The 15,192-nt window shown below is 27.8% G+C and overlaps 1 protein-coding gene across 2 annotated transcripts in view; it reads right to left on the bottom strand.

Moving 5' to 3' along the window:
• The window catches only part of LOC107457482 (toll-like receptor 6), a 152,999-nt gene extending 150,522 nt beyond the window's left edge, over window positions 1-2,477 (bottom strand). The window contains exon 1 of one of the 2 annotated variants that reach the window (XM_016075649.4): window positions 2,237-2,477. The gene's annotated coding sequence lies outside the window, so the exon portion shown is untranslated. The remainder of the gene's footprint in view (window positions 1-2,236) is intronic. The other variant, XM_016075648.4, reaches the window with a different exon arrangement.
• Between the last annotated feature and the right edge of the window lie 12,715 nt (window positions 2,478-15,192).

Raw genomic sequence — 15,192 nt, 5'->3', positions numbered from 1 at the left:
TCTATACAGAAAATAATTAATATTAACACTGGCAATGCTCAAATAATAGTTTTTGAATGTATTTTTATGTTACACAAAATAATCCAAACAATCATTGAAATCCATTTATTACATTTTGAGCAGTCTAGGTTTGTTTTTATATTTAACGCAGTTTCTACTAATTCATCTCTAGTTATAAACGGTTATAAGTCACACTATTTCAATGACATTGATTTTTTTAATCGAATATTTACTGAAAAAAGATGTTTGCAGATCTAGCAGTTTAAAAATACAATAAATAAATATATTACAAACAAACAATAAAAGAAAGATGTTTTAAGATGAGCATAGCAATGAAACAGTAAAAGAAAATAAATTTTAAAAAAAAACAATAAAATCACTAGTTTCTGACTAGTTACTAAAATATCTAGATATGAATTAAAATTAAATTACGGTAGTGTTTTCTTACGATATTTAACGAATTTTCAATGCTAAAAAAAAGTTGCGATTTCTTATTCTTACTGAGGAGAGAGGAATGAAAAAGTATCATTCGTTTAAAATAACTTAAAACTTCGTTTGAAACATCCTTTCATTCATTAATTTGGAAACAATAACATGATTAAACTTGATTCAATTTCGACATTTAATTTGATTATATAATTTCTGGTAATAATTTAGATAATTACAAAAAAAGCAATAAAATCACTAGCTTCAAAAAACTTGATATCTAAAATATCTAGATATGAATTAAAATTAAATTACGGCAGTTTTTTCTTTCGATATTTAACGAATTTTCAATGTTAGAAATATTAGTTACGCTTTCCTATTCCTACTGAGGAGAGATGAATGAAAAAGTATCATTCGTTTAAAATAACTTAAAATTTTGTTTGAAACATCCTTTCATTCATTAATTTGGAAACAATAATATGATTTATCTTGATTCAATTTCGACGCTTAACTTGAATACATAATTTCTGGTAAAGATTTGGATATTTACAGCAATTTAGAGAGTGAATTATATTCTACAGATGAAAATAACAGCTTCATATGCTCCCGTTATATATATATTCAAAAAAAAATTGCTCTCAAGTAATCTTCACTGAAGATATAATCCTTTTCTAAAAGTAAAGTGACAAAACACATGTATTTTGGAAGGTATGCTTAAAAGTAATTAAAGAAATGCTTGAGAAATCATTAAAAAATAACATCATTTGTTTCTTGAATCATGCACAAAGTATATGCGAGCATAGTTCTAGAAAGTAATAAGTAATACCCCTGCATGTATTCAATAATTAATACCAAGAAATAACAAGTTTTTGATTTTAAAAAAAATTATTCACATTAAAATAACTGTAAAAAGTTAGGAAAATAAAAATATTCTGAAAAAAAAGCTAAACCTCTTAATCGCGATGAACCTACTTTTTCTGGCATTTTTACTATGATAACAAATAGCTTAAAATCAAGAGCTTAAAAATTTTAGGTTCTTTTTTAAAAATTTAATATAAGCGGACGGCAACTTTTAAAATCTTCAGAGTTTTTTTATTTCGGGTAACAGATGAAACATCAAAATTAGCAAAATAAGGAACATCTAACAATGACATGCGTTTGTTTTAAGTTTTCTCAATTTCAATATAGTAGATAACTATTATTTAAAAAATTTCTATGTTGTTGCATTGGTAAATGCAGTTGAACCATCACAAATAAAAAAATTCGCCTAAAAATACTAACTAATTAGTGTTAATGTCAATAAATGCTTGTCCTTTATTAGGTATCTAAATTGCTCTGTAAAGAAAATATATTTTTGATGAAAATAAAAACTTTAGCATTTTTAATTTTATACGCTACTGCATTTGTTGTTGAAAAAGATCCTAACAAAGAAAAGTTGACTTCTCAAAAAGAAATAATAATGAAATAAAATAAAGAAAATTTAAAAAATTAAACGGAATAAATATAATTTTTAACATAAAAAAAATTATGGATGAATGAAAATAAAAAAATAGCATAAAAGTTTTATTTCATTGCTTGAGAGACGTTGGTAAGTATGAAGACTATAAAAAACAACAAATAATTTTAAAACTTTTTTTTAAAACTAAATCAAAAAGTAGTATTATAGTTACGGTTGATTAAAAATTTATTTATTTATTCATTTTTTAATTTAAAGTTTTTCTTATTTTAATTAACGCTTCCATAATTCGGTGAACATTTTCTGAAAGAAAAATGAAAAAAGATAAAATTGTATGTAAAAAAAAATAAATACCTGATACAAAGTTAGCAGTCAACTGATGAAAAATATTGCCTCATTCAAAAGCATAACATGCTTAATGTCCCTTCTGATTTATGACATCCCTGTTAAAAGTTTCTCCTAAGACGAACGGCACGATTTCACATCCAACTTTTACTATTCGCGTACAAATTACGACCAATTCCTGTTGCTGCCGAGGGGAGCAATACTTATCGGCGAACTAACACACTTCAGCAGGCATACCATGACTTTGACTACTGCCATCTATCGGTTTGAATGAAAATGCTCGAAAGAGATGGGGAAATAATAGCGATTCGCGCTGCTTCTTGGGGGGGAGGGTAACAACGATTCCAACAAGAATGCGTGTACTTGGGGATTCCGGTTAAGCTGTCTGGAATGAGGCTGCACTCTCCCCTATTTGTAGGCACTTAATCTTCTTTTGTGGGGGAGTTTACAAGTTCTTTCAACGGGTAGAATTAAAGAATAATATTAGGCTCTAATCTGGAACATAGAATCATGTTGACTTGAGGATTTTCAGTCTTATTTTAATTTCGAATAACCAGGGATTATTATTTGCGGAGAGTTTCACGAATTAATTTGAATTTAATTTCGTGATATGAAAGCGGGGTAGTAAAACCAGAAAATAAATTATTTTCATTTGTGGAAATGTGTAGCAAAATGCGTAAATCCAGCTTGGAGTTTATCTAACGCTTTTATTAGAAAATTAACAATTCGGAAATATTAGAAAATGCTGAATAATAAAAGCGGTTGATTTAGAATTGTTTTATTGCTTAATTATCAACTAATAGTTGAGTAGTTTTAAATCCATATTATAATTGTTTGTAATTTGTTTTATTATGAATCGTCAGAAATTATAATCGTTATTTCAATTTGTTCTTCAAATTGCTAATAAAAGTTTATTTTCCGATACAAAAAAAATTAATAAAAAATAGAAAATAGAAAAATTTTGTTTGAAGAAATTTTGTTAAAATAATTATTATTGGACTTATTTAAGTAGAGTTCAAAAAGTGTTATAAGTATTTATAAGTATTATTAACAACGAAATATTAAGCCCACTGACAAAAAGTCTGATTAGGTTTTTGTGCTGTTAAGTAATGATATTTCAGACTTAAAAAAGCAAATAAATAAAATAGAATAAAAAATAAAGAAAAATATTCTGGTTAAAAAAAATATAGTATTAAATATTCATTTGGTATTTTATTTAATCATTCATTTGGTAATTTTTCAGCTTATATTTTAAAGTATTACCGAAAATTCTTTCTTTTATGACCGTTGTTGAGCAGCCGACCCAATATTTACGACTACCAACGTTCAATTCCGTAACTTTGTAATTTTTAACCCAAACCAGAAAACTAGGGGACTCCTGGATCAAGTATTATGAGACTTTTTTAATGGAACTATCCCCCATTTGCGTTACATAGAGAGGAAAACCATGAAAACCTGCCACAAATAGCCTCACGGCAAGGAGACTCTAACCCATAGCCCGTCCACCACTGAGGATATTTTACGTCAGCATCGTGGTCAGTGCGAGCTGGGGATGAAATTTGTACAAATCAGCTATCGCTGGGATTCGAACACATCACCTCATTGGAAGGCAAGAGCTCTATTCTCTGAGCCACTGCGGCTCTAAACTCACATTTCATTTCAGAATTTAACCTCTTCAAAACTGTGATCAAATATACTGATTCACCCTTCATGGCCCAAGGCATCATGTATTAAATGCGACTCCAGAGGTCCAAGATCACATGGGCGTCACCTCAATTCGGTATACCTCGTATTACCTCTGTGACTATTACGAAAGCGAATTCCTTAGTGTGCACAAACTTGGAGAGAGTGGGTCTGAGAAAGCACTTCTTTCTCCGTCTGCTGGTCCTGAAGGGGTTAAACATTTCTCAACGAAATAAATTTTAAAAAAAATATATTCCACTGTGATGATCAATCGCTGTAGATAAAGGAATCATCTCTATGGGAGGTAAGAATCACACCGAAATCAACAGACCATGCCAGATCTCTCAATTACTGGGAATATTAGGTTAGAAATCAAGAATATTTCTCTAGGAATGCTGTGCATTAGAAAAAATCTTTCTTATAGTTTTTAAAAATCTCTTCTAAGAAATTCTATAAATTTTCACTTAAACTATTCTGTTATGTTGAACACAGATCAATCATTCACGCATCTTTATTATGGGTTTATTTTCGAACAATAGGTGGGAATAAGAGCCACATTTGGTTGACTGTAAATGTACAATTAAGAAAAGAAAAAAAAATTTGAAATGTTTTGGTAAAGAAACTTGTGCATCGTTGATGTGTGATGTCTTACTTAAATGATGAGAAATCGGTGAGTCAACTTTAGACTTGGAAATAAAAACAAAATGAAAGTCATGGTAAAAATCTAAATTTTTTTTAAAGAAAAGGTAAAATTCAGACAATAAAATTATTAGCAAGAGCAGAAATATTTTTAAAAGAATATGTATTTAATGTCACGCATGAGTAAGAAAATAAATAAAAACTCCACGGGGTAAATTTTTATCGCACACTTTATGAGATATTAAAGCATTGCAGTGAAGAAAACAATATGTGAGATTGAAAGAAAATAATTTTAAAATCAAAATACAGAAAAAAAGAAGAACAAATTCAAATTAAAAATTATAATTGAAATTGAAATTATTACAATGAAAAGTAAGAGTTTTTATTTTAGGAAAAATAAATATTTTGGAAAGATATATTATTAAATTAGGAAAATGTTAAAATATGAAAAAAAATTTCAAAAATCATTAAAGCTTATTTCAGAAATTTAATTTCAATAAAAACAAAAATGAAATGTAATAATAATTAAAAAAACTTCGTAGTTTGTTTTAAATATTCCTTGAAGAAACTATAAGCTTTGCATTTAAAAAGTAATAGTTTCAAATTTATCTAACATCTAATGCTCAAAATATAAGACTATTCATTTTACTATTTCATCATAGTTTCAGGACATATTATGTTAACCAATTAAGCCACTGATGGAAAACATTGTGCACTAGTTGTGATTAAACTTAAAGAGTTAACATACATTTTAAAATACGAAAAATTGTTCTTTACATTGTATATTATAAGTATTTATATATTGTAGGTCTTATTAAACACAATTCTTCAGCAAAACACAATTCTTCAAAAATTATGGTAAAGTTACCATACTGTATAGTAATGACATTTCTGGTTAAAATAAAACCATAATTCTATTTAATAAAACCAAAATATGCGGTATTTGAACCATTCGTTTGGAAATTTTTCCGTTCATACGGTAACAGTTTTACGGAAATTATAGTTTTCAAAATTATAGTTCTTTTTCCACACATCTCATGCCATGATCTAAAGTATCACGATAACCACACATGCCATGATCTAAAGTATCATGCTAAAGTTACCAAATTTTAGCACATTTAACAAAATATATGACATATTAATAAATCATATTTTGTTGTTAATTTTACCAAAATCATTACCAAAGCTATTTGGTAAAAAACCGAACTTTTTGGAGTTCCCATAGTTCCAAAAACTGTAAAATTTACCTCATCCTGCTAGTTTTGATCTCATTTATTTTTTCTTAGTGTAAGAAGGCATTTCTTTGAAAAAATTGAGATGCCTATGGATTATGATTATCTATAGATATTAAGGAAAGCACTGTGAATAACTTTAAGTTTATTAATAACTAAATTTGAATGCTGTTAAGTTTGAAATAAAAATAACGCTTAAAATAAAATAATTTGGAGCTTTAGAAAAACAAAGACATGCACTTAACACTTCGTGCCACTATAGATAAAATTTAACCATGTATTATGCATCACTTTTTAGTTTTTTAGTGAAGATTATTTAAGTGCATTTTTTTTCAATGTTCATACAACGGGAGAATTTATGAAGCTGTTATTTTGTTATTTTCATTTATAGTGTCTTTTTAGAAATTAATTCACTCTCTAAATTGTTGTAAATATCCAAATTATTAACAAAAATTATATATTCTAGAAAAGTGTCGAAACCGATTCAAGTTTAATCATGTTATTGTTTCCACATTAATGAGTAAAATTAAAATTTAACACATTCACACATCCTTTCATTTATAATTTTCTTTTATTTACATCCTTTTACAATTTATGTATTTTAAATAAGAATCCGTGGACTTCTTTCAGTGTATAAATACCATACTGAATACTACTAGTAATCTGATAAAAAGATTTAGATTCAAAAACACGACATAGTTTAATTCTGGGAAAATTACAGCACTGTATGATAATAACATTTCTGGTAATAAAAGATATAATTCTGGTTAATAAAACCAAAATATACGATACTCAAACCATTCATTTGGTTCTTTTTCCGTTCATATGATAAAGATTTACCGGGAATTCCGTATTTTAAAATTATAGTTATCACATACATAATAAAAGATACAAAACTGAAAACTAAATTTGACCAATTAAATAATTTTTATTCCCGGATCAACGAATAGCATGAAAAAATTACGAATTTTTACCAAATTTACAAAATTTTATTAAGTATTCCGCATTTAAAAATCTTATTAAATATTAAACCATATTTTATAGTTAAATTTACCAAAATCATTACCAAAGCACTTTGGTAAAAATTACTGTGATTTTTGGATTCCTCATGAAGCCAGAAGCACGATAAATTTTACCATTTTTCTGATAGTTTTGACCATAACTTTTTTTTTCTCAATGTAGCTAAATGAGAGCATTTAAAGAAAATATCTGGAGTTATTTTCATGATCATAATAGTATGTCAGATAACAAACATTGGTTTTCTATATTGTACAGTTACAGCTTCGCCTCAGATTTGAGATCAATATAGAGGCTAAGATCCAGATCCTATATAAAGGAGCCTTAGGCAATGTTATCAATATCACAAAGTATTTTATCTAAATATCTAAATTTAATTTAAATTTAATCCTGAGCCAAATGGCACGACCAGAATTTTTAACTTTGGTCAAAAAGTCACTCAGAAACTGATTTTTTCAAAACGTAATTCAAAAAGTTTTGCACATTTTTTTCTGTTTTTACAAATTTATTGAATGACATATAAATTTACTTATTTTTCCTGAAATTTAGCTCGAATGTTAGGTCATCAATGCTCAACTCGGCCCTCGTAGAAAATAAAATTTGAAAAGATCTTATTTGAAATGACCTTTAGACTTTCAAAATGCATTCTGGGTAGTTTAATTATGAAACTAATGGTTGAAAATAGCAGGGGGATTAAAAAAAATTAATGAGTTTTAATAATTTTATTAAGTTTAAGAACTACTAGTAGAAAGACTACTACTACTTGTTTACTAAAAGTAGCTCTTGAAACATATCCAAATAAGATCTATTACACTGAAGTCATAAAATTTAAATAATTGTTTCATACAAAACTTTAGAATTTCTAAAAGTTTTTTTGTCATTTTTATACTTTTTATTGGTGTTAAGATTATTAGAAGTTAAACTCCATCCATGACAGATAACTCTGAGGCTTAAACTAAAAATTAAATTGAGTTTATTTCAGAAAAAAAATTTCTGAAACAATTATAAAAAAAACTCTCGAATAAAAATAAAATCATAAGTAACAGTTTGTTATTTTTAATCTTAAAATGTAAACATAAATTTCTTGTAAAATTATGTATGCAATCGTAATGAATATGCGTACAAAAGCGTTTTAAAATATCTACACATTTAAAAGAATAAAAATAGTCAGTTTATAAAAGCTTAGATGCGAAAATTTTGATTTTAGAATAAATGAGCCTAATAGAATCATTCGCCATGAAAAGGAACAAATAGAAAGCATAAAAGGTATTATAATTAAGTAAATATTTGTCGTAAAGCTTTACGACATCACAAAGAGTGTAAAAAAATATTAAAAAGATGTATACTTTTAGAACTTTTGTTCCATTCTGTAGAAATAAACGTTTTTTAAATTTTTTTTAACTGAAGTTAAAAATCTAAAATGTCTCTTTTTCTTTTTGTTTTCTTAATTTTTAATTTAAAGGAAAAACAAAGTTTTTCAATCAAAAAATGTTTACTTAGCTTGTTATCTTCCTTTTAATAAAGGAAATATTAAAGATAAATTTAGTTTTATGATTAAAATAAGTAACTATAATTAATTAAAGGAATTGAATTGCGTTTTTTTAGTGACATAAGACAGAACTAAATAAATCTTATGTCAATTTAAATTAACTTATTTACCAACTGAAAGCTTCAGCAATAATCAATCAAATAACACCTATCAGATTTGTGTCTGACAGGCAAACCATATTAAAACTTCCAACATAAATGTTTGTTTCATATATTTCATAAATCTTTCATTACGATCATAATATAGTGAAGCTGAAAATGGCTGGGACATTTTTGAATGGTGTCGAACATATTATGTCGAAAATATTATGTTAAAAATATTATGTCGAAAAACTTCTTTAAAAATATTATGTCGCATTTTTAGTTACTCATAATCAAATTAAACTATATAAAGAGGAGTAAATTGTACTACGGTAAATATACTGTAAAAACTAAAGATTTAACTAATGAAAAACAACTTTGTGTATGTGAATCATATTATTTACCCTAACAGTTTTACGAAAAACGTATTTAAAAAGATCACCACACAATCTTAGTTACATATATTTTATTTTTTTTAATTTTTTTTTATTTTATAACCGTCGTTAAACAGCCGACTCAAATTTAGGTTTACTACTACTAAAATTCAATTCCGTAACCTTGTAATTTTGAACTCTATCCAAAGCACAAGAGAACTCCTAGATCAAGTATTGGGAGAAATTTGTCTTTGGAGAGGACTAATTGATGGGATTAACCCGCATGTGCGTTACATGGAGAGGAAAACCACGAAAGCCTCTCGCGGTTAGCCTGACGGCAAGGGGATTAGTTACATATTACATTATACATTGAGAATAGGCAATACAGTAATTAAACTACAGATTTTATAAATAAAACATTTAGGTACTTCGCTATGTATTTCAAATTATTTATGCGCATTAATTTTTCATTCAGAATTATGAAATTCACTTTAACAGGTACCGCGCATCACTATTAAATTACACACTGAAGAGACAAAAGACTTAGGATACCTCTTAATATCGTGTCGATTCTCTACTAGCTCTACGAAGAACAGTAACTCAATTTGTCAGGGACTCAACAAGTAGTTGGAAGTCTCTTTCGGAAATATTGAGCCATGCAGCTTCAGAAAATCACCAGAATTGTGTTGCGGGTGTAGGATTCACGAACTGACCTCTTAATTGTATCCCATAAATGTTTGATGTAATTCATACAGGGCGATCTAGATGGACAAATTATTTGCTGGAAGTGCCCAGAATGTTTTTCAAACCTGTCGCGAACAATTAAGGCCCGGTGACATGGCTCATTTCCACCCATAAAAATTCCATCATTGTTTGACTTTATAAACCCATATATGGGTTTATAAAGCCCATATGGCTGTAAGTCGTCTCTATGTAGCTAAACACAACCATCTCCAGTCAATGATAGGTGAAGTCAGACCATAAGACGCAGTCCATGCCACGAAAAAGCAGCCCACACCATTATTGAGCCATCACCAGATTGCACAGTACCTTGTTAAAAACTTGGGTCCATGACTTCGTGGGGTCTGCGTTACACTTGAACTCTCCCATTAGCTTTGACCAGCTGAAATCCTGACTCATAAGCTACAGTTTTCCAATCGTTAGCTGCTGAGTGTAATGTCGTGCTGTTAGTCAAGGCACTGGATCGGTTTTCTGCTGACATATCCCATTAAAGCAAAATTTTGCAGCATTGTCCAAACGAACACGTTTCATGTTCGGCATCGATGCTTGCTGTTATTTTACGCAATGCTTACTTGTCTGTTTGCACTGACAATTTTGCACACATGCCGATGGTTTCGGTCATTTAGTGGAGGTGGTCGGTCACTGCGTTGTTTATGGTGGGAAGTTATGTCTGAAATTAGGTATTCTCAGCACATCCGTAACTCAGTAACATCCTTAGATGAATAACGTGATGACAAATAAATGTCCGGCCAGTGCACTACTCATATATACGTTTTGTTCGTGATACCACCGCCATCTGTATACTTGCATATTGCTATCCCATGACTTCTGTCACCTAAGTGCATATAGGAGACAGAACTCTCATTCACTGATTCATCACTAATTCTCAATTTGGTCATGTATTCCCATGAAGCTAGAGTTAACACTCAAGATAATAAAAAAAGTTTCAAAATGTCATTGTGATTATCGGGATTCTATAATTATCGGGATAATTTTTTTAATTGAGAATAATGCTAAATAAAACATTTTTACTACTCTAGAAGTCTCAAATTCGGACAAAGCAATCATCAGTAGATATTAAGACACCGAAAAATTTTCATTTCAACACTGGTAATTATCGATGTAAATACTGGGTTAAGAGGCAGTTTGCCTAATTAACAGTAATGATACATAAAACGTTTTCACCAAGATTGAAGTCTCAAATTCAGAAAATATATTCTTATGAGATATATAAACATACTAGAATAATTATTTTTAGTATTTAGTAATTATCTGGATATTTTGTTAAGTATTGGAGAAATTTACTTTAATTGGTAGTAATGGTAAATAACTAGTTTTTAGAAAGATAGAACTCCCAAAGATTAATGATGTCTTCCTTTTCAACTCAAAAATATTTAAAAAAATCTTTTTATAAATTTATAAGTGTTTTGGTTATGCGATTTCTCTCACTTTTTTATGAAGTTTAAAGCTTTTAGAGGGTAGAGGGACCGATTATAAATTACAAACGGAAAATACTGTTTTTGTACACCCTATGACAAAAAATTTTGACAAAATTTGCAACTTGTAACAATTATTTTGATTATTATGTGCAATAATTTCACAAAATTTCGCAAACCCTGCTTAAATATTTATTTAAATATGGACATTTTTACCACTTTTATTTGTCTTAAGTTTTTTTTGCGATAAATTTAAAAATATTAAACAAATTAACAAAATTTTTAAACTGATCAAGATAGGAGTAATTAAAGTAGTTTTTTTTATACAGTGCATGTGCGGGAAAAATTTAAAAAAAATTCTCTTAATTTCGTAGTGAATTGTATTTGGCAACTAATAAAAAAAATCTAATTTTAATATTCTAAAAATATAAAAAAATTTAAAGCTATTGTTCAAGTAGTTTTCGTAGTTTTTAAAAGAAAGCTGAAAATTATAAAGGATTTTCCATAAATTTTATTTTCTGCTATTAAACAAGATTTATTAAACATGACGTTAGCATTGTTAAGGATTTTCCCCATCAAAGTATTTTTCCGTTCGCATGTTTTTTTTCCCTTATATAATCATATTTCGGGGTATGAACGTTTATTGCAAGGTATTATCGTTTGCTATTTAATTTTATCTTGAGATACAAAATATTGTTTATGAAAAACCCCATATCATATTGAGTTTTTTTTTTAAGTTCAAAAACTACTTAGAAAATTACTTAAAACTTTTTAAATTTTTGATATTTTCAAATATGGCTCTTTTCACTAATTGCCAAATACAATTCATTACAAAAATACGAAGGAAAAAAAGTTTACATTTTTCCGCGCATGTGCAGTATAAAAGAACTGCTTTGATTACTTATATACTGCAAAGTTTTCAACGAATTTTTACAAATTTAAAGCAAAAATTTTTAATAAATTTAAAATTGCTCTGAAAATTTTGCCGTTATTATATTGAATATTTTTAATTTTTTACCCAAAAAACTTAAGACAAAAAAATTATGTTTTACAAAAATGTTGATATCTCCATAAATATTTAAGGTAGGTTTAAGAAATTATGTGCATTCATTGCAATTAATAACCAAAATATTATTTCCAAGTTACAATTTCCGTTTATAATTTATTGTCAGTCCCTCAAACCTCTAAAAGCTTAAACTTCATTGATAAATATGAGAAATCGCATGATGTAAACACTTCTGAAGTTATAAAATTATTCTTTTAGTATTTCTAAAGAAATATGAAAAAAATTATTAGTATAGAAATATTTCCATTATTTTGTCTATTCGTATATTGAGTAAATAATTGAAGCTAACCTCTTAATAGAAAAGTGCAATTAGACTTCTCTATTCAGCAATCTATACTTATTCAGAATTCCTTCATTAAAAATTACTCCGCATTCTGAATTTTTGATACGAATTTCAAATATATTAGAATTTAAATTAAAACTTATAAGTTCTTTAAACAAAAGCCGTTTTTCTATTAAAAGCTAAATCTGCTTTTTTCTCTACAAAGAAAGCTTAAACGCTTGATCTTCGTTTAAAAATGCAGCTTTATTAATTTATTCAGTTTTTAATAAAGGTTTTTTTATATAAAATTCTATTCCCGTTTTAATCAGGTTTAAATCTTTCCAATTTTTTTTCCCGTAGTTTTCTCCTACTCCGATTCCGTGACTTATTTTAATCTGCAATTTTGAAGGTTTTTTTTAATTTTGGAAAATAGACATAATCTCGCTGGATTGTTAAAGAGAGCGAAGAGAATACTCCAAAGAATTGAAATTTGCTTTACTTTACAAAATTTTAATGGATCTGGAAAATTTGATTCTATTATTTCGTTAATTCCATAAGTTTTCCTTTATTTTAATTTGCAACAAATGTACCATTTTTTTTAAATTTCATTTCTTTGAAATCTTTCCTATCTTCCTTACATGATCCACTACAGCCTTTATTAAATTGAAAACTGAATCAAGTTTTATATGATTCATACGCCAGAGGATATGATTTTTTTAAATTTTTTTTCATATTAGAGATATTCTGTAACTATTTTTAGAATGAATTTAACTACACGTTGATTTAAAGTTAATTTAAAGCAAAATTAAAGTTTTATATATAAAGTTGAACTTTATTTTATTAAAAAAATGAAAAAATGAATTTGAGTTTAGTAAGAAAAATGAAGCTCAGTTTTAAATTTGGTTTTTGCATTTTAAAACTTTTTTCACTTTCACAAATAAAATATATTTGGTTCTTAAAACCATTCAAATTCACTAGACAGCTTATAATATATCATTTGTAAGTTCAAAACATCTGCATTTTTGTTATTTCTCTTAATTACACGAAGTTCTTATTAAACAAGGACGAAAAGATATTTAATTTAAAACCAAACTAATTTAAAAGATTTTATCGATAAATAAAATATTACAAGCTGCTGAGTATTTCGCACCATAAAATCATTAAAAATTAAACGGAAAGTTTGAAATGTATCATGCCTTACAAAAAAAGGGCTTATTTCTATAACTCCATCTTGTTACTCGAAATTTTTATGACACATGAGCAAAAAGATATTCGATTTTACACAAATATAATTAAAAAGATTTTATGGATAAGAACACTATAAGAAAATGTAACTGTATCATTTCCTGCAACAAAACAAACGCATTTCTGTAACTCAATCTTGTTTTCCGAAATTTTTATGACGCATGATCGAAACGAAAATACATTTTCGATTTAACACTTACTAATTTAAAAGAAAATACATTTAATATTTTATAAGTAAGTTGTACCATAATATAGATTCAATTTGCTGGAATCTTCATAAAGTGCTAAGTTGATCTATATTTTAGCACTGAAACATGGTTCACTAAGCAAAACAATGCGGTCAAATCTAACAGAATAGAGTTAATTTTACCATGCTTTTGACTTCATAGGAGCACTAAAACGCACGATAATTTTTACAAAAGCACTTTAGTAATAACTTTTGGTAAAATTAATAATAGAATACAGTTTTATTGTCATGCTGTTTAGGGCTAAATGTGGTAAAATTCGGTAATTTTATCATGATACCTAGCATGAAAGCCCTTAATTTGGTTAAATTTACTTTTCAATTTTGTTTTCATTATATGCAAAATTCACTATATGTATAGGCTTCCGGTAAACCGTCATCATACGAACAGAAAAAATTACCAAGTGAATGGTTTAAATACCGCAGAATTTGGTTTTATTACCAGAATTATTTCTTTGTTGCCAAAAACGTCATTACTGTTGTAATTAATTGTTAAATTACTGATTTAGTTTAGCCTTGTCCTAACTATACAAAATGTGTATTTGCATATCTACGAATGCGCATTTTTTATAGTTTTAAAGATTACTCCTAGCTTACATAGAAATGGAAACAATACGCAAAGTTAACAAGCACTTACTATCTTAAAATAGAGGTTATCAAACTAAAAATTTTAGTGTTATTTCAAATTACGCTAGTGCTAAAAAAATAATCGACTACATTGGTAAAATTGTCGTATTTTGCCATATTTACAACCAAACAGTATAGCAATAAAACCACATTTTATTGTTAGTTTGGGGGTTCCCATAGAGCCAGAAAATTTGGCAACTTTTATGATATTCTGCTAGTTTTGACTATACTCTTTATTTCAGTGATTCTTAATAATATTTTTCAAACGAAAATTAGTTGTCCAAGTTGTTTGTTTTTCTACAAAAAATTGGGTTTTTTAAAAATTCTTCAAGCAAGATAATGAAAAAGCAAGCAATATGTTGTATTTGTACGATGTTTTCTGATTCATAGAGAGCTTTTACTCTCTCTCACTCTCCCTATCTCCCTCTCCCTATCTCCCTCTCCCTTTATCTCCCTCTCTCTCTCTCTCTTTTCTTTCTTTTCTTAGAGCCAGCTGAGAGAATTCCTCCCGGAAGGTTTTGAATGAGCAAACAAGATTTACAAAACTGGAATGAATAAAAATGCTAGCAATATTTGTTTAAAAATTCCTAAATGATTCAAAAATAATAAATTTTAAAGCATTTTGTTAGTGCTAATTGCGCATCTTACACGCCATTTTCTATTAGGTAGTATTTTTAGTTCCGCCTTAAATACGTATTGAAGATTGTAGAAAAATTTCGTCAACGTTAGTTTTCGTTAGAAATATTCTCGGAAGAGTTTGGATGAACAAA

This window comes from Parasteatoda tepidariorum, chromosome 11, assembly GCF_982258835.1.
Source record: "Parasteatoda tepidariorum strain Cologne lab strain chromosome 11, Ptep-v5.0, whole genome shotgun sequence".
NCBI classification, from domain to species: domain Eukaryota; kingdom Metazoa; phylum Arthropoda; class Arachnida; order Araneae; family Theridiidae; genus Parasteatoda; species Parasteatoda tepidariorum.
The sequence above is the reverse complement of the archived record's forward strand: the minus strand, read 5'-3'. Positions and strand labels throughout refer to the sequence as shown.